We start from the raw sequence: 20,723 nt of genomic DNA on the forward strand, positions 1-20,723 counted from the left end.
ACCACTGATACATGCAACAAGGTGGACGAATCTCAGAACTGTTTAGTGACAGAAGCCCGACACAAAAGGTTGCTACAGGATTTCACTTATACAAAGTTTAAGAACAGGTAAAACAAATCTACAATGGTGGCAATCGGAATACTGGTTATCTTTTGGGGGAATCCGGACTGGGGAAGAAAGCAAGAGAACTCTTTGAGTCGTGATTATACACAGATGTATACATTTGAAAAAACAAACAAATCATCACGGAGGAGAATGACCCTCTGCCTCCATCACGATTCTCACACTGAGTAAAAACCATCAACAGTCTACTGCTGGAGGAGAAACAGCATGGTGAGAAATCCCCTATCTGGCACATGCCAGCAGTGCCTGCTAAAAGTTGTGAGTGGAGAAGAACAATGAGGAAAGCCCTCCAGCATCCCAGGCCCAACACTGCAGTGGCTTATTAACATCAAACAAAGGAGAGGTCTGAACAAGCACTATTAATTCACTCAAAATTGTCATAGAACTAAATGTGAGGGCAAGAACTACAAAACATCTAGGAAAGAAGCAGTGAAGTTATGACCCTGGGTTAGGTGAAGACTTCTTAGAATCCAAAAGCACAAACCAGCAAAGAAAAACTTGAATTAATTAAAATTTTAAACTTCTCTGCTTTTTGAAAATCAGTTAGGAAAATAAAATGTCAATATCTGATCAGTTAGGAAAATAAAATGTCAATCTCTGGGACTTCCCCGGCAGTCCAGTGGCTAAGACTCTGTGGTTCCAATGCAGAGGGCACGGGTTCAATCCCTGGTCGGGGAACTAAGATCCCACATGCCGCTGCAGTGCAGCCAAAAAAAAAAAAAAGTCAATCTAAAAGAAAAGAGGTGGGCTTCCCTGGTGGCGCAGTGGTTGAGAGTCCGCCTGCCAAAGCAGGGGACACGGGTTCGTGCCCCGGTCCGGGAAGATCTCACATCCCGCGGAGCGGCTGGGCCCGTGAGCCATGGCCATTGAGCCTGCGCGTCCAGAGCCTGTGCTCCGCAACGGGAGAGGCCACAACAGTGAGAGGCCCACATACTGCAAAAAAAAAAAAAAAGAGAGGTGAAGCTCAAGGTACCAGAAATCAAGTTTATTTGGGAACAGCAGAGGCATTCCAATTCGCGACAGCCAAGCTGCAACGAGTTACAGGCAAGTCTGTTGAAGGTTTAGGATGGGTTGCTTTTATGGGCAAGCAGTGCAAAAAAGCAGAGTCCAGTTGGGGGCCATGCAGCAAGTCACTGGTTCGAAGATAGGAAGAGATTCTTGGCGGATGCTCATTACTCACAGGTTAAGTTTCGATAAATCTGTAAATTTGATAATTCTCTAAATCGGGTATTCATGGGAAATCAGTCTCTCAGTTTTTAAGTTTTGTTTTTCTGAGGGCACATGAATGGGTCTACATTTCATATCTTTTGGTTCCATTTTAGATTAAAATCCTTTCACTCTTCCCTCGCTTGAGCAGGATCTTTCACAGACAGTATCGCTGATCAACCTTATTGCGTGGGTATTTGTTTAGTCAGAGATGTTGTTAGATGTTGGGCTGTGTGTCCCTTGGAGCTGCAGAGGACCATTCTAAGATGTTCTGTTCCACCGAAGAGGGAAATGGCAAGTGGATTTTTGGCTTCATTTGAACAACATGGGGAATCTCAGTCATAGTCCTCTAAGGTGGTCAGGTTGATTTCCATGGTCAATTGAGCCTCATGATAAGCCTTAGGAACTTTATTTTGTACATACGTCTGAGGGAAAGACATTTGCCTACTGAAATAAGACAGCAGAAATTTCATTAGGAGGATGACACCCAGGGTCAGAAGTCTGGTTATGGTTACTGACTGGAACAAACTTCTCAACCAGTTTCCCCAGCTACCTAATATTTAATAGGTTGAGAATGTCCCAAGTCCTGGAGCTTGGCCTATCTCAGTTAACAGATTGATACTGTCCATCATTTTTATTTCTTGCATTATTTTCCCCCATTTGTTAACATAAAAACAGCCTTCTTCCCCAAGCAGGACACAGGTTCCTCCCTAATGTGCAGTGAGGAGGTGTAGCGCTCTGTGGTTTTGTAAGACTACTTCCGCTAGGCTGTCTGTTTGGGTTTGTTGATTTTCAAAGGCTCTAAGAGAAGCATTAAAGGTAGTTGCCATGACTACGGAGAGGTTTCAAATTGCTTTTTCAAGTCCGTTACTCCAACCCAAGGGGAAAAAGACTCAGGCAAAGGCACGCCCAAACCCCTTTCTATCTACTATGGGGTTATTTGTGGGCATCCATCCAAAATTATATCCATCCCAGCTTTGATGTGCTCTTTTAAGTTGTTAGGAGAAAGAAACCAGGCTGGGTACATAGGCAGCGGAAGGGCAACAACTCCACAACGTCCCTTCCATTTAAGGAGGAGTGTTTCTGCACAGAAAGAAATAACCAGTGTTTTCTAAAGACAGGGTGTTAAGTGGGCCCCCTTTTTTTCCTGGTATAAAAGAAGAGCTCTCAGGATCAAAAACATGGTCATTTACACATAGCACATGACAGTCAGCATGGTGGGAATGGCTATAAGAACATTTTAAATTTCTATACATTTGGAATAATAGATGAGTTTGATTATTGCGGGTGAGTTTCTCATGGAGGTCTGGGGAATCTCTAGGGAGAAGGTAAGTTGAATTAAGTTCCCACCATTCACCAGATTTTTGATCAATTCCCTATTAAGTACCATTGAAAGGAAGCACATCCGCTTCCCATTCCCTGGTACCATTATAATTTTCATTGTCCCACCACAGAGATACATTAATGGAGGAGACATTTAGTCTTCTTGATTCCAGCAGGGAGTGAATTCATGATCATCTGAGTCATATAGAATTGTACAGTTACAAGCGTTTAGTGGGAGGGAGGCCAGAGTTTTGCCAGTACCATAAATGTTTTCAAAACACAAAGAAAGATTTTGGGTAAGAGTCCAGACTTGATTAAGGGGTATTCCTTTATGGGCAGGGGGCACCCAATGGAATGCTGTAATGTCTGGTGCCAATTTGCTGCAAGGAAGAACACGCAACTCTTCAAAGGTACCAAAGGAAAAGCCTACATCTCTGCCAGACAGATTTCTCCATCCTTCTAAGGTTAATGGCCAGGTTACCAGTTCAGGTTCATCGTGAATGTTATTAGCTCTGGCACAAATCAAACAATCAGTAAGGCTGGCAGAATCAGGGAGTTTTGGTAAGGTGCGCCAAGGGATGCGCTAAAGCTAAAGAGAGCAGCAAGGAAGCCAAAGAAAGGGCAATTAGAACTTTAAGCAGCATGACGCAGGCCTGTCCGGATATCTTGGGAAAGCTGTCTACTTCTGATGTCATCTGGTTCAGTAGAAAATTTTAGCTTTGAATCACCAGTTAGGTTGCAGATCCACTCAAGTTTGGGGGCCTTTTTACAGAAGAGATGCATGAATCCAGGAGTCCATCCCTTGGAGCTTAGCGACACAGGGGTTAGTCAGCAACAGCTGGTAGGGGCCCTTGCAACAAGGTTGGAGGGAAACTTTATGGATATGTCTTCTCCAGCAGACGAAGTCACCAGGCTGCAAAGGGTGGTGTTTGACATCTTTGTCTTCTGGGAGCATGCTGTGGAAAGATTATTCCTCCAAAGCATTATTATTGTCAATGGATTTAATTAGACCTTTGCAAAGCTGAAATATATCCCCTTTTATTATTTGTAGGTCAAAGGAAGCAGGGACTAAATGCGTTGGCTGTCCTATAATTATTTCAAAGGGTGAGAGCTTATGAATCCTGAATGGAACGGGTCCAAGATTTAGAAGAACCAGCAGAAACATTTTTGGTTGCGGTATCTGGAGATTTTTAACTAATTTAGCCAATGGATCTTGATAATTCCATTTGTATGTTCAACCAGTCCTGAAGAGTGAGGACGACAAGCAAAATGAAAATGTTGTACAACTGGCCAGATGGCACAGATTTGTGAAATTACTTGTCCAGTAAAGTGGGTTCTCCAGTCACTATGGAGTTCCAGGGAGGTTCCTCAAATGGAAGTAATCTTTTCTAAAAGGACTTTAGCTACAGAAGAGGCAGCTGCCTTTCTACATGGAAATGCTTCAGTCCATGTGAAAACATGCACACCATTACTAGTCTAATATATTTATATCCATGAGACAGGGACAACTGTATGAAATCCATCTGCCAGACCTCAAATGGTCTATTGGGTAAATCAAAATGTCCCCAGGCAGTGTAGATAGTCTCCTCTGGGTTGAATTTAGGACAAGATATGTGTTTTTTGTGGCCTTGCCGACGTTTCTCCACCAATATTGATTCATGAATGTTACCATTTTCTCACTGGACCAATGGTTTAATTCATATATGGCAGTTAAAAAGGGAAATTTTAGATTTTTTTTGGCAGGACCAATTTATTACTGGGTCCAAACCAGAGTCCCTTTACTTCACAGTACCAACAGCCTTTGATTTTCCAATTCTGTTTTTCTCTTTCAGAGGCCAACTGTTGTACTTCCCTGGCTAGTTCCCTTAGGTCCTCGCCAGGGGGAGTAGCCTTCTGGACTATAACAGAGGTTTGGTTTATAGATCTCAGAAGGGTGGCATTTTTTGCAGGATTCCTGGTGAGGTGGTTTCCTTTGGCTTCCAGAAAACCAGACCTGGAATGCCCAGGGGCTTTAATGACAGCTAGAGCTGCTGGCAGCAGTACGGCATCCAACAAATTTTGGACATAAGGGCCATTCTTAATTTTAACTCCACTAGAAGTAAGGAAACCCCACTGTTTCCATAACATTCCAAAGTCATGGGCTATCCCAAAGGCATGTCAACTATCTGTACAGACATTTGCCGTCTTGCCTTTGGCTAAAACACATGTTTGAGTGAGAGCATGTAACTCCGCTTGTTGGGCTGAAGTGGTTGAAGGCAAGGGTGCAGCCTCAATGACCTTGCATACCTGGCACAGAATTTGCCATTCTCACTTTTTAGGCAGGAACCATCAATTAACCAGATCAGCATTCACCAAAGGGGTTTCTTGTAAGTCATCATGAGGGGTCAAGAGGTGATCCATCAAAGTCAAAGAGACATGGGGAACTTCATCAGTGCAAGAGGGAAGAGGGATAGCAGGGTTAAGACTGTTATAATGAATAAGAGTCATATGAGGGGAGGTTAGTAAGAGGATTTCATAGGTGGTAAGACATCTCGCTGAAAGGTGTTGAGTGTGGTGCAAAATTTAAGAAAGGCTCAACAGGCTAAGGTACAAAGATGATCAAGGAGGATCCTATAACAGTCTCTTCAGTAGCCTTTACTAAAAGAGTGGAAGCAGGCATCGCTCTAAGGGGTGGGGGTGGAGTATTCTCAGGCCACTGGATCTCACTGTTGGCTGTAGAAACCTAAAGGTCGGTGATAGTCCCCATGTTTTTGGGTAAGTAATCTGAGGGCATTCACTTCCTTTTCATATACAAAAAGGAAAAAGGGTAGCTGATAATTTAGGTGTCCAAAGGCAGGTGGATCTATTAGGCTTTCCTTCAAGATCTGAAAGGCCAAGCTATCTTGATCATCCAAACAATGGGGTCAGGTTGGTGTTCTTTAGTAAGGCATATAGGGGCTGAACCACTAAGGAGAAATTTGGGATCCAATTATGACAATGACCAGCTAGTCCCAGAAAGCCTCCAGAGAATTTTATGTCATTTAAATCCGTCTTTCAAACTTGTGAGAAGTCAGAAGGCCTCAGTAAAGCCTTGAGGCATGACTGTCCAGATGTACTGTTGTCCTTCAGGTAAAGGCAAAGAGACACCGACTACCCCTTTCAACAGGGATACTAAAAACCCACTGTATAAGTTGACTAGAATGTAAAAGTTGCTTCCAGTATGGATGGATACCAACAGCATGTGGGGATTAGAAAAGACAGGACGGCAGAGAATTACAATGTTATTTATTGCCCTACGGTCTTGGACAAATCTCCATCCTCATCCTGTTTTTTTTTTTTTTTGGCGGTACGCGGGTCTCTCACTGCTGTGGCCTCTCCCGCTGCGGAGCACAGGCTCCGGACGCACAGGCTCAGCGGCCATGGCTCACGGGCTCAGCTGCTCCGCGGCACGTGGGATCTTCCCAGACCGGGGCACGAACCCGTGTCCCCTGCATTGGCAGGCGGACTCTCAACCACTGCGCCACCAGGGAAGCCCCATCCTGTTTTTTTAACAGGCAAAATAAGGGTATTACAAGGACTAGCACAAAGGATAATAAGTCCTTGGGCCTTATGGTCCTCTATAATGGGCCTTATGCCCTGTAAACCTTCTTTATTCACAGGATATTTGTTTATTCTTAGGAGAGGTTTTGTGTGGTCAATCTGGATCATAATGGGAGGGGCACCATGAATTGTGCCTTTTTCTGTTAAGAATTTTGTCCAAATATTAGGGAATACCAGGTTTAATAGGACAGATGAGTACAAAGTTTGGACTGTCTTGGTTTGTAGAGTGCCAATAATGGCAAAAGGGGTTAAATTTTCCTAAATGTAGAATTCAAACTCAAGGGATATTGCTGCCTTTTGAGAGGAAAAAAAAAAAAGGCAGCATTGTATTTCTCCAGAAAATCTCATCCCAGTAAACGTTTGGGAGCAGGCATTTGTCTTGCAAAGGTCCAGACAAAAAAATATGGGCTGAGAAATAAGGACACATTGCAGTTTTTTTGAGACTCCCACTATTTGAACATACATATTACTCCAAGAAAGGGACTGTTTAATTGTAGTGGGGTTGAGCACTTATAAGAGTAGCTCCTGTGTCAATTAATACTGTAAGGTGGGACTTTCCTGGTGGCGCAGTGGTTAAGAATCCGCCTGCCAATGCAGGGGATATGGGTTCAAGCTCTGGTCCGGGAAGATTCTTCATGCCACAGAGCATCTAAGCCTGTGCGTCACAACTACTGAAGCCTGTGTGCCTAGAGCCCACGGTCCACAACAACAGAAGCCACCGCAATGAGAAGCCCACGCACGGCAACAGAGAGCAGCCCCGGCTTGCCACAACTAGAGAAAGCCCGCGCAGCAATGAAGACCCAACACAGCAATAAATAAACAAATAAATAAATGTATTAAAAAAAAAAACACTGTAAGGAATTTGTCCCTGATCTGGAGAGTAGTTTCCTCCAGTCTATATAACAGCAGAACAAGGAACAGTCCCTGTGTGTCCTTGGAGTCCCATCATTGGTGGTGGGTTTGGCCATGGGTTCTTAGAAGGTTGTGACTATTTGGATTTCAATTTGTAGCAATCCTTTTACCAAGGTCAGGTTTTTTACAATAATGTCATAGTCCTGTAGGATGGATTTGCTTTGGAGTTTCTATCCGTTGGTGTTGTAGATTCAAAATCTTAGTTGTCTTTTTTCTAGAGTCACCTTCTATGGTGTGAGCCAATTTATTAGCCAGATTGACAAGGTCAGGGGTGAACACTGTCTCCCATTCCATACAGGTTCTTTTGACCAACAAGGATAAGTCCTTGTGCAGGCAATTTATACACATGGAATTAAAAGCCACCTGAGTGGGGACTTCTCTGGTGGCGCAGTGGTTAAGAATCCGCCTGCCGATGCAGGGGACACGGGTTCGTGCCCCGGTCCGGGAAGATCCCACATGCCGCGGAGCGGCTAGGCCCGTGAGCCATGGCCGCTGAGCCTGCGCGTCCGGAGCTTGTGCTCCGCAACGCGAGAGGCCGCAACAGTAAGACGCCCGCGTACCGCACTGGCTAGGAGTCCCCAAGGGGGAGGCCACCTTTAGTACATTCAGATGACTAGATAAAATTACCAGAAACAAAAGAGTACTTACCAGAAAGACAATCTGTCTCTATCTAGATTTTGAATAAAGTAAGACAGCTCAACCAAAAGGAGGTAGCTTGAGATCTGAGAGGAGACTTACCAAACTGAAAGTTACAGCGACTCACAGAAGCAAACAGTGCAAAGGACTCAAGTGCAGGAACCTCACCTGATCCCGGAAGTTCAAGTGGTTGGCGCCTTCAGATCACTTATGACACCATGCAATGTCAACCTAAAAGAAAAGAGGTAAGCTGAGTTACCGAAAATCGAGTTTATCCTGGAGTAGCAGAGATATTGCAGTTCAGGACATGCATGCTGCAGTAAGCTACAGGTGAGTCCACTGAAGGTTTAGGCTGGGTTGCATTTATGGGCAAGGAGTGCAAAAGGGGAGGGTCCAATTAGGGGCCATGCAGAGTTCACTGGCTCAAAGATGGGGAGAGATTCATTGGTCAGAGGTTAAGTTTCACTCTTTTGTAAATCAGGCATTTATGGGAAACCAGTCTCTCAGTCTTTAAGTTTCATTGTTCTGAGAGCACAAGTGTGAGATTCTCCATTCCATATCTTTCAATTCCATTTTAGATTAAAATCCTTTTACAGTTTTATCCACATCAGGCTGGAGGGACATATGGGGGTAGCCAAGGGAGGATGTAAAATAGACATTTGGATACATCAGTTTACAGCTCAGGAGGAAAGTATAAAACTGGGTCATCAGACTATAGGAAATAGGCAGTAGTTAAAAACTAGGGACTTGGATGAAACTCCCGAAGGGGAATTATACAGAATGATATAAAACAACAGGTCAGGGCTTCCCTGGTGGCACAGTGGTTAAGAGTCCGCCTGCCGATGCAGGGGACACAGGTTCGTGCCCTGGTCCGGGAAGATCCCACATGCCGCGGAGCGGCTGTGCCCGAGTGCCATGGCCGCTGAGCCCGTGCGTCGGGAGCCTGTGCTCCGCAACGGGAGAGGCCGCAACAGTGAGAGTCCCGCGTACCGCAAAAAAAAACAAAAACAAAAACAAAAGAAAACAGGTCAAGAATGGAATCCTGAGGGCTTCCCTGGTGGCGCAGTGGTTAAGAATCCGCCTGCCAATGCAGGAGACACGGGTTCGGGCCCTGGTCCAGGAAGTTCGCGGCATGTGGGATCTAACTAAGCCCGTGCGCCACAACTACTGAGCCTGCACTCTAGACCCCGCGAGCCACAACTACTGAAGCCTGCACGCCCTAGAACCCATGCTCCACAACAAGAGAGGCCACCGCAATGAGAAGCCCATGCATCGCAGCGAAGAGTAGTCCCCACTCGCCACAACTAGAGAAAGCACACGCGGAGAAACGAAGCCCCAATGCCACCATACATACATACACACATACATACATACATACATACATACATACATAAATATAAATTAGGAAAAAAAAAAAAGAATGGAACCCTGAAACACCAGTTAAAGGAATGGGCAGAGGAAAAATAAAAACTATAAAGGAGACAAAGAAAGAACCAGAAGAACCTCAGAAAAGTGTCCAAACAATAGACAGCTCGTATTAACTGATTAATAACTAGGTTCCTGTATCAGTCTCTTCACATGTATTGCTTCATTTAACCCTACCAATAACCCTAAAAGATAATCTTTTTATTGCTGCTTTTTAGGTGAGGAAACTGAGGCTTAGAGAAATAGGTATTGCACAGTAGTTAAGAGAATGGGTATACCGCCAGACTGTCAGGGTTCAAATTCTGGCTTCACCAGCTGCATAGCACAGGGAGATCAGCTCCGTGCTTTGTGACCACCTAGAGGGGTGGGATAGGGAGGATGGGAGGGAGACGCAAGAGGGAGGGGATATGGGGATATATGTATATGTATAGCTGATTCACTTTGTTATAAAGCAGAAACTAACACACCATTGTAAAGCAATTATACTCCAATAAAGATGTTAAAAAAAGAAAATTCTGGCTTCACCAGTTATGTGTTTCAGCTTCCTATTCTTTAAACAGAGGTTAACAGTTCCAACCTAACAGGGTTGTTATAAGATATAAACTAATTACTACATGTTAAGTGCTCAGAATGATGCCTGGCCCAAAAGACCAGGAAGTGCCAGCACAGAGAATTTCAAAGAAATGCAAGTGTCAAACGATAAACTTGCAGAATAACCTATTAGATGTTACATATATATATATATATATATATATATACACATATCCCCCATGCTGTTAACCATGATAACTGACATCACACTGAATATATACACTGGGGGCAGTGGGGGCAGGGAGACAAGCAGACTAGATACTTCTACAGTGAATTCACAGTATGAAATGTTCTCCCCAAAAGTCACCAAACAGAAAGATGCTTTAACACTTTAACATACTAATAATTCTTTTAATTTCCACTGTTAACCAGTGCCTGAAATAAGGTTAAGCCAGAATGAGGCTTCCTAATACTGGAGAGCTTATAATCATGTCCACATATCTCTCATACAAAAGGCAACAGTTTATAAATATTTATAAATTGATAGTTAAAGATATCTTCTTTTACATTTTGAAGTATAGATTCACTATTTACAACTCCAAATTAGATGAGTATCCAAAAGGGATCTATTGAAATAGAAATCAAAACAGTGGTAAAAACCCTTAAACATAAATATTTATAGCTTTATATTCGTGTAAAGATTCAATAGGACAGACCAGTTCTCTTAACCACTTTGTGCTATATCACGGGAAGATCAGAATCTAGTTAAGTTCTAAACTCATTTCCTTTCCTCTGAACACAGTGAAAGATCCTGATATCAGAGAAATAACCAACAAAAGGCATAATTCTTGAACCATGCTACAAAAGCCGGATATTAAGAGGAAAAAAAAAATTCCACACTTACTGTATAGATCTGATGTGAAGGATAAAAAGGACTGGAAATAATGTACTGTCAAGTTTAACTTTACTAAACATGAAGACTTAAGCTACCAAATTCTTTTTTAATACTTGCCTTCTTTGCTCATGGCACTGATGGCTACTGCCATCAAGCAACAGGTGCAAAAATTAGAGCATGACAAAAAACATCATTCAGGACTTAATTACAAAGTCTCTAAACAGAATAAATTTCCACGGTTACCCAGGATAACTGAGATTTTCTTAAGTTGTTTTTTCCTCTTCACCTAGCAATATAAATTCCTACCTCTACGTGAACTCCTAGATTTTATCCTCAACCCTGATCTCTCTTCCAATCCCATATTTCTAATGTCTGCCTAGACCTCTACCCTCGAACGTGCTGCCAAAACTTCAAATTAAATATACTCAAAATGTAACTCAAACATATATTCTTCATCTCTGTTAACTGCACAATCTTCTCAGTCACCAAGGCTCAAAATCTCAGAATTACCTTTGATTAAAAGGAGGCAAACGACAAGATTCTCCTCACTAATAAAGCCTACCTTGAAAATCACCCATTACATCCATCTCCTCACTGTTTGTCCTGCCACTATCCTCCTGTTTTCCATTACCTCTCGTCTGCAACTGCAATAACCTCCTCTGTGCCTGATACAGAGCATGACAAGAAACACTTGACTTAACATCTGATTCCTGGCCAAAGATGTCAAGAACGGGAAAATTTCTTACTTCCCACACGAGAAATATCATGTGAGAGTTTTATTCTTAGAAGCCAACTTCATGTTGTAAAAAATATTGACACTCAGTATATCAGAAACAAAAGCAAATATAGGTTTCACAAACATTTCTTAAGTACATAAACTAAACACTTAATTTTTATAAAGTACGACATACATTCTTTGGTTGTTTCTGCATGAACTGCAGATGTTTGAACATGTGAATTACACACTATATTTTATAGCAAGCCCAGACTCATCAATACTTTAATAGGCTAGGCAAAATATTTTCCCCACAATACAACTGCAAAAGAGTTGCTACTCTCTCCAAGAACCCTACATCATTTTCTTGAGTTATCTAGATAATACCCATGCTTCAAGATATAGCTCAAATTCTACCAGTACTACAAAATCCTTCTTAACTCAGCCTAAAGTGAGTTTCTACTTCCTCTGAATGCCAAAAGATCAACTGTTACTCATTTAGCAATCATATACCAAATATACTAAAGTGTTATTTATCTCTAGTTATATGTTTTATATATTTATATTTGCTTCTTTCTCAGTGTAAAGTATAAACTTCTTAAGGACAGGAACCGTATTTTCCAATTCTCTAATATCAATCCTCCACCAGCCTGAGACTAACTCCACAGCTTACCTCACGAAATGCTACTTCCCGTAAGAGGAGTATAAAAATATAAACACACACAAAACACACTCAATAGAGGCAGGCAGGAGGCAAAGATAAGGAACTACACATAGATGTAAAACAATGACAGTCAAAGATAGGAAACACACACACACACACACACACACACACAGAGACCAAGCTTTAGAAGCAGCTATCTCTTCTGTGGAGAAATTAAATAGTAGTAATATTATGAATATTGATAAAACATCCATAACCACAGCTTAGAGGTAAATTCACTCAACCTCCTAACATCATGGAAAGCACCAGGAAGGCATAACTGAGGAAGCTAAGGAAAGGGCTAGGATTTGGGAACATCACCTTACCATCTTACACAGTACCCTACAGGCAGAAAGTATTCAACAAGCACCTGATGGTTTGAATGCAATTTAATAACTAGATCTGCAAACCCAAATTATAGACCAGTATGTTCAAAATGCAACTCTTCTTTCACAAAATACTTTACGGGATCAAACTAACTCAAAATTCCAGTATAATGCACTAAATACTATGTGCTTTGCTTATATGATACAAACATGCTTTTGATGCCAAAAAGATACATCCACATTATAATCTTTAAAGATTTTAAAAAATAACCCAGTGATTCATAAAATTGTATTCTTCCTATTTTTAAAATGGCTCAGGGTATTTGTGTGATTTTCAGGCTCCCTTCTTAGTTCCTAAGAAATAACTTCAATTTGACTTTACAACCTCAAGGCGGGGTGGGGACAGGGGAAGGGAAAGTTTGGAAAGAATAAAATAGCTCTGCAAAAATAATTCAGTGCTACATTAAATACAAATTAATGATAGGCTAATGAAATCACAGTGGCGCAGTGGTTAAGAATCCACCTGCCAATGTAGGGGACACAGGTTCCAGCCCTGGTCCAGGAAGATTCCACATGCCGCGGAGCAACTAAGCCCGTGCGCCATGACTACTGAGCCTGCGCTCTAGAGCACGCGAGCCACAACTACTGAGCCCACGTGCCACAACTACCTTAGCCCACGTGCCTAGAGCCGGTGCTCCGCAACAAGAGAAGCCACCACAATGAGAAGCCCGCGCACTGACTGCAACGAAGAGTAGCCCCCGCTCACTGCAACTAGAGAAAGCCCGCTCACAGCAACGAAGACCCAACACAGCCAAAATTTAAATAATTAATTAATTAAAAACAACAACAACAAACACTAACCACTATGAAAAATTTAGCTTCAGTATCTATTCTTTCTTCCTTTCTTGAAAATAGATGCCTGTCATGCATGCTAACAACTTTAGGTCTGAGTAATACAGGGCTGAAGGATTCATGAAAAAACGGAAGCAGTCTGACAGAATTAGAACCAAGATAAAAATACTCTAACAAGCAGCCAAGAATTGGAAACACAATGGAAAACGAAGGAACGTGCCTCTGAGATGGACCTAGTCAATATGAGTGAGCTGAAAGGTGTTAAAGGTGGAAATGAAGGCAGTGTTTTTATGGGAAAAGATCTGCACTAGAAGTAAGGAGGCTTACTTTCTTTTTTTTGCCTGTGACCTTCAGTAAATCACAGATCCAATCTGAATCTTGGTTGCCTCACATTTCCACTTGTTCTGTTTACTGATACTTTTGTATGCATCAGTGACATTAACAGTAACTAAGACATAATGAACTCTTGTTATAATCCAGGCACTGTTCTAAATGCCTTATATACATTATATCTCATTTAACCTTCCAGACAGCCCTACAAAGTAGGTACACTTACTTCTCCCATTTTATATAATTAGGAAGTAAAGCTTAGAAAAGGTAGGTGATATGCCAGAGGTCACTTTGCTCACAAATGCATAGCAGGGACTGGAACTCAAAACTGGTTTCAGAGCCCACTCTTAAATACTTTCTTATACTGCCTCTCAAATGATATAAAGGAAATATTTTACAAAGCATTCTTAAATGGCCATTCAAATGTAAAGTCCTTTTATAATTCTTATTTGCACTAATCAAAATGACTTCATACAACCAAGCAACATAAAGTTAAAATATTTAAAGCATAAATATGTGGAAGGCCTTAACAAAGTTTTTTAAGACAGTGGTAATATCAATGATGTGAAATCCAGTGCAAATTTTAGTTGAATGCATGTGTAAATTTCCAAGTATTTATAGGCTTAGAGACTTAAAGTATCAGCTACAAGATATAATTTAAAATATAAGCCATCCCCTAGAGCTTTTTCTCTTTTAGCTACTATTTCACATTAATACTTGATGAATGATATTGAATAAAATCATTAAGGAAGGAATTTATTTAATAGTGTTTGTCAGGCACTGTTTTAAGCACTTCACAAATATTTACTCATTTAATCCTAACAGCCTACAAAGTGGTTATAATTGGAGCCAGTATTCAACTCAGGTCGTCAGGTTTAAGGACCTGTGCTCTTAACCACTAGCTCCATTGCAATTCAAGAAATGGTGAAATTCTTTTTTTTTTTAGGCCAATAAAAAGTACTAATGATCAGGATGAATGTCCACAAAGAGAATGGAGCCATCACTTACCTCAGCATACATACTAATACAAAGGAACATGTAAAAGAAATATATTAACTCATATGGTAAACTAATCTACACTATCAGGAAAAGTTATTAGTCTTTGGAAGAAGAGGTTTCTTTTAATTTTCCTATGAAATTGTACTATTAGCAAACCAAAGGAATGAAATTGGGAAAATAATATTAATTAACACTAATATTAATTTAAAAGAGTTGATAGACAGGATTTTTATCATTTTTTGGTCCAGTCATCTTACGAAGCAGCAAAAAACTTAAAAAAAAAAAAATCACATGAACTAGTGGATTTCACAATAAAATTCATGCTAAATTTGAACCCTTTTAAGGTATAACAGATACTTAATACAACCTTATATTTTGTTTATGAAAGAATTACATTTTTCAAAGGACTACAGTATTTCTTATTTCATCTGTTTCTCACAACTCCGAGAGTTAAGTAGGAGAAGTACTATTATTCTTATTTTACAAATACGAAACTTAAGCTCAGAAAAGTTAAATATTTTGCATGGTCTAGATATACCTTCTAACTCCAGGTGCTTCTTCTATTACATCATGCTGCCACAATTTTAAGCTTTATACTTTTCAAGTTGTTTCACAGCCAAGAAAATTTGGAAAATATACAGCAGAAAACATAATGAAGTTTTATGGTCGTTAAAATGTAAAGAGATTTTCTAAAAATCTCATTATTATATGATGTACAAGTTATCTAGCTGAAATGATGAACACGTTAATTCAGCCAAAATGAACTTGGAACCCAAGAAAAATCTGCATTTAAAGCTAAGTGATAGGGAGACACACACACACACACACACAAACAAGGTAACTGAATCCAATTTTAAATGCATAAACGTGAAATAACGTAACTCTACAATAATACTATTTTTCAGGAAGTAAAAAAAAATCACTTCTAACTACCATTCATCTCAATCACTTAAATGCTAGCTTCCCAGACATTATCCGTTTCAAAGATAGTTTTTAAAAATGTTCATTCCGGGGCTTCCCTGGTGGCGCAGTGGTTGGGAGTCCGCCTGCCGATGTAGGGAACGCGGGCTTGCGCCGCGGTCCGGGAGGATCCCACATGCCGCTGAGCGGCTGGGCCCGTGAGCCATGGCCGCTGAGCCTGCGCGTCCAGAGCCTGTCCTCCGCGGCGGAAGAGGCCCACAACAGTGAGAGGCCCGCGTACCGCAAAAAAAAAAAAAAAAAGTTCATTCTGGCACATACCTGGTGGCGCAGTGGTTAGGAATCCGCCTGCCAATGCAGGGGACGTGGGTTCCAGCCCTCGTCCGGGAAGATCCCACATGCCGCAGAGCAACTAAGCTCATACGCCACAACTACTGAGCCTGCGCTCTAGAGCCCGCGAGCCAAAACTACTGAAGCCCCTGCGCCTAGAGCCCGTGCTCCGCAACAAGAGAAGCCATCGCAATGAGAAGCCTGCGCACCACAAGGAAGAGTAGCCCCCACTCACCGCAACTAGAGGAAGCCTGCACGCAGCAATGAAGACCCAACACAGCCAAAAATAAATAAATTTATTTAAAAAAATTTTTTTAATGTTCATTCCTCTATATCTATTTCACCTGAATTACTACCCAGCCAAGGAACAGAGAAGGCTGGTGAACCAAATAGGAACATTTAACGAATAAGTGAAATAGCTTAGGTTTGGATTATCAGTTATATAATTATCGAGAAAACACCCAATAAACTGTACCTTAAGTGCACAAAAATAAAAATGTTGTAGCTATAAACTGTGTACTATACCCTCACAGCCCTAAGTTAGGTGGTGGACCACCCACATTGGACTTGCAAAGAAGACGGCCTAAAACTAGTCTTGTAATCATTAGCTTGACACCACTTTAAGGGAATAAAAGCACTAAAGAAGCTGATAAAGAATTTTTTTGGAATAAGTTATTTGTGGAAAAATATTACAGAAGTTTTTCCTCGGGCCCACTTTACCATGCATGAGAGTGGTTCAAACTCAGATGTTTTTTTAAAATTTCTTTTTAAAAATTATTATTTTTTATTGGAGTAGAGTTGATTTACAATGTTGTGTTACTTTATGCTTTACAGCAAAGTGAATCTGTTATACAAATACATATATCCACTCTTTTTTAGATTCTTTTCTCATATAGGCCATTACAGTCAAACTCAGACCTTGATCTGGTACCCTGTAGACTGCTGATACAAGAGCCATGCCTGGAAAAGTCCAAGAGACTGTGGCTGGATACCTGCTCAAACAGAACAAGGACAAATGGGTGCATCGCACTGCATTGTTATTTATTGAGCAAAGGATGTCAGACTTTTTCTTGTGGACCTGATGATGGCAAAGGTATGGAGCCAGCAAAAAAAGAACTTTGTGTAATAGGTTTGTCTAGAGGCATTTGGACACCAACAGAGTTCACAGGGTGAAGAAACTAAAGGCTGGAAACTAAGGGCTGAGGACAAGTCTTAAGAAGTTGGCTACAGGTATTGCCCATTGTAGCAGACTGCTAACTCATCAGCAGGTCACTAGGGTAGGCACACAACTAGACTGGTTATGTGTGGCTATGTGACAGTCTTAGCCAAAAGAACCTGACAAAAAGCAATGTATGTCACTTCTAGGGCTGGCCCACAGAAATGTCCCGCATGTGCTTCTCCTTGCCCTTTACCCTTCCATCTCCACGCAAAAAGCACAGAGGCTGTTACAGAGTAGTTCTTATATACTGAATGCCTACTTGAAGCTGGGTTCTTTCGTATTTTATCTTATTCCAACATATTCACACTGGGTGGGATGGTAACAAACCCAACTCATCAGATTCTGTCTTCTGAGAATTATTAATTCCAGCCAGACATGAGAGGAACAGAATATTACCTCCTTCTGAAGATAAAACAAAACACTGAAGTCATCAGAGCTACTATCTCCTTGCTGGGGGGACTAGAGAATGTCAATCATGAGGGACTATCAGTCCAGTTCTCCAAGAAGCCTAGTGCATATTCTAGCCTTAGGAGCAATGAGACTCAGCGTATTTAGTTGCATAGATGGCTTCCTTATAATAAATCCCCATCATCTGAGGTCATGCTTCTTAAACTAGGGGACTCACCTATGACTATAGTAAACTGGCTATTATAAGAAGCCACAAAATAAACTGTCTATCTCCGTAGAACAGCAATGTTATGATGTGGCAATAGTTCAAAACAGTATCAAATACAAATATGAAATTAAATGCAATACTCACATGAATTTTTAAGGCAGAAGATTAGAATATAAAGAAATTTCACTCCTCTGAGGGGTTAATTCAGGCTTTGTATCCACATTATCACAGGAATATTCATTTACCTCTTCTGTTTTCCAGGGGGAAAGCTGAAGTACCAACCTATGGTAACTTAGAAGGGTCTTTTCACAGCAATCCAGAAGTCATTTTTTTTTCTCTTAAGCATATCCTACTAGACTTTAAGCTGCACTAGGATAGGATATGTTTTACCCTTCTTTATACCCTTTGTGGCAAGCTAAAAATAATGCACCCCCAAAACATCCAAGCTCTAATTCCTGGAACCTATGAATGTTTCCTTATACATCAAAAGAGATTTTATAATTAAGCTAAGGATTTTGAGATGGAGAGATTATTCTGGATTATCTAGATGGGACCTAAGTATAAACACAAGTGCCCCCACTAAGACGAAAGCAGACGGATTCGACTACGGCAGAGAAGGTGATATGATTACGGAAGCAGAGATTGAAGTGATGTGCTTTTAAAATGAAGGAGCCACAAGCCAAGGAATATAAAAGGCTACCAGAAGCTGAAAAAGGCAAGGAAATGGGACCTCCCTTCAGAGTCTCCAAAAGTAATCAGAACTCAGAAAAGCAGTTAAATGAGCTGATCTACTTTTGCTTTACGCTATCTACAGCAGTCTGAGGAAAGAATACAAACCAGACAAGTACCACTTCTGCATTCACAGGGAATACTATCCTGAACCCTGGATAAGCAGATAAGTGTGCCACATACGCTTAAGAGGTATTTCACACTCAAGTGGTACTAGGCTGCATGTTATCCACTGTATGTGTGTATATACAGAATAATTATAATATATATTGCATATTAATGATAGTCTAGCTTCCACAAGAAAGAATTTGAAAAGCAAAAAACTGTCATATGTAGTTAACATCAGTAATTTATACATATTATATCATTTGATCCTCACGACTCCAGGAAGTAGACAAGTCTGGAACTGATTTCAATTCTGCAGTGGAGGAAGCGGTGGCTGAGAAGGTGACTTGCCCAAAGGTTAGTAAATGGCTCCTACTCTAGATGTCTTTCTACTAGATCATTTTACCTCGATAACATCAATTGATTTACTTCTAGGTATGTTGTATTAACTTCTAAAATAACTTCAAGTTAGGAAAGAAAACAAGACCAACATTTTACTAGCAATACCATATTTAAATTTTACGTGCGTTGAAGCCGAATGTCACACTCAATTAAGTGGTCAGAGAAAAGCTGAAGAGAACACGCGGACGAGTAACTTAACATATCTGTTTCTTCGCATGAAAATGAGAACCGTAACAGTACCTAACCCTTTAGATGTTGCTGTGTGGATTAAATGAGATAATACACGTAAAGTGCCTATCATAGTAGCTAGTCTCAGAGTTCGTACTATATACTCCAGCACGTCTCTTCCGAAAGGAAAATCTGCTTTCTGACCCCGAAAATTAACCAACCCAGGAGGTGGGTAATTTAAGAATGCGAGGGAAAGGAATGAGGGTAGGGGAAAAATAGGTCCTGGCTACCTCTCCTTGAACACTTGACGAATAGAAGCTTTGTTTTTACTGAAGAATAACCCAGAGGAGTCCTGGGGGTGGCTTCGGCGACACCAACCTAACCCTTGGAAGGCCCGCGGGGCAGGGCATGACCCAGGGGCTCCGACAACTGCACCAGAAACCCCAACACGTGGTTCTCTCCTCCCAGCTCCTCCCCATTTCCCTCTGCTCCTCGTGCTACAGGCTCAGCGGCTTCGGCTTTCTACAGTCAACCGGCACTGTCGCTGCCCGTCTAGAGACCTGCCCATCCCAGGAACCTGCCCAACGCAAGTCTGGGAAATATACCTCATCAGAGCCCACACCTGCTGCAGGACAGAACTCGGAGCACAGCCTCTGCGCGGACCGGTCGACCGGAACTCCACCCTCCACCTCTCTGATTGGATAAACGCACAAAGGAGGATGCAGAGTATTGGTCAGCAGCAGAGAGGCAGGCCATAGCCCAGGGAAAGGGAAAGAGGTTGGGCGGGGTGAGCGAAGAAGCGCCAGGGAGTGGCCTCTCTCCGGATTGGACGAATGCAAGATATCTGCGCCAGCGTAGACCCAGCTTCCGTATAGCGCAGCACAGCACAGCCCTTTACGTTACGTTAGCGGAAGTTTTAACGACTTATCGTTTGTGCTGAAAGCTTAAGTCTCCTTGCTGCGTGGCCAATAAACAGCAAGAATAAAACGAGTTCCGCCTCTTCCTCGGACGAATGGGTCCTTCCGTTGACATAGGGCGACGTGAGTTCCTTTCAGCGTTTAGACGCTAGAACTCCCACAGAGCCACACTCGGGTAGAGAATTGCTATGTTGACCAGACAGTAACTGCGGGTGAGAAATATTTAGTAGTTCGAATCGGGCCCTGAAACACCCACATACGCTCAGAACTCGTATGATTTCAGCGTTGTAATGTGGGAGAATTAGGCCTTCTCGCGGTCCTTTGCTTGGCTGTGTCATTGGCTGAAAAAGCTGTCAATTTGAATGTAACTCCGCCTCCACCCCCAGGGAACCTTGGGATTTGAAGTATCGGGCGCAAAGATCCTATGGCTTTAAATGTGGTCGTCGCTGAGCTCTTCGTTGCTAACAACCGCTGACCTTTATTGTGGTTTTCATGTTTTCCGTTGTGCTTTTTTAATCCTTTCACTTATCAGCACCATTAAAGCCAAAGGACACTTAGGAAAACTGGAAAGACTTAATGTATGTTTGTAAAGATAAATACTAGTGTTTCAAACATTCCACTACTGTGCCTGGCTCTCTGCTAGATGTTCGTAATTAACGTACTAAGCGGATACTAAGTCTTAGCTTTTTGCCTTTACAACAAAGTGGTCTTTGATTTGCATATTAGTGTCCATTCGAGGATATTTGAAAAGCGCCCTAAACTTA

General features: G+C 41.7%; 1 protein-coding gene across 4 annotated transcripts in view; it reads right to left on the reverse strand.

Moving 5' to 3' along the window:
• The window catches only part of WDR89 (WD repeat domain 89), a 39,682-nt gene extending 19,217 nt beyond the window's left edge, over positions 1 to 20,465 (reverse strand). The window contains exons 1-2 of one of the 4 annotated variants that reach the window (XM_022570412.2): positions 19,648 to 20,465; positions 7,948 to 8,010 (exon numbers count right to left, since the gene is read on the reverse strand). The gene's annotated coding sequence lies outside the window, so the exon portion shown is untranslated. Of the gene's footprint in view, positions 1 to 7,881; positions 8,011 to 17,782 lie in introns of all 4 variants that reach the window. The other 3 variants (XM_022570409.2, XM_022570413.3, XM_022570410.3) reach the window with 3 other exon arrangements.
• Between the last annotated feature and the right edge of the window lie 258 nt (positions 20,466 to 20,723).

This window comes from Delphinapterus leucas, chromosome 2 (genome assembly GCF_059928025.1).
Source record: "Delphinapterus leucas isolate spDelLeu-1000000601 "Yukka" chromosome 2, BTC_Dleu_Yukka2, whole genome shotgun sequence".
In the NCBI taxonomy this organism is placed as follows: domain Eukaryota; kingdom Metazoa; phylum Chordata; class Mammalia; order Artiodactyla; family Monodontidae; genus Delphinapterus; species Delphinapterus leucas.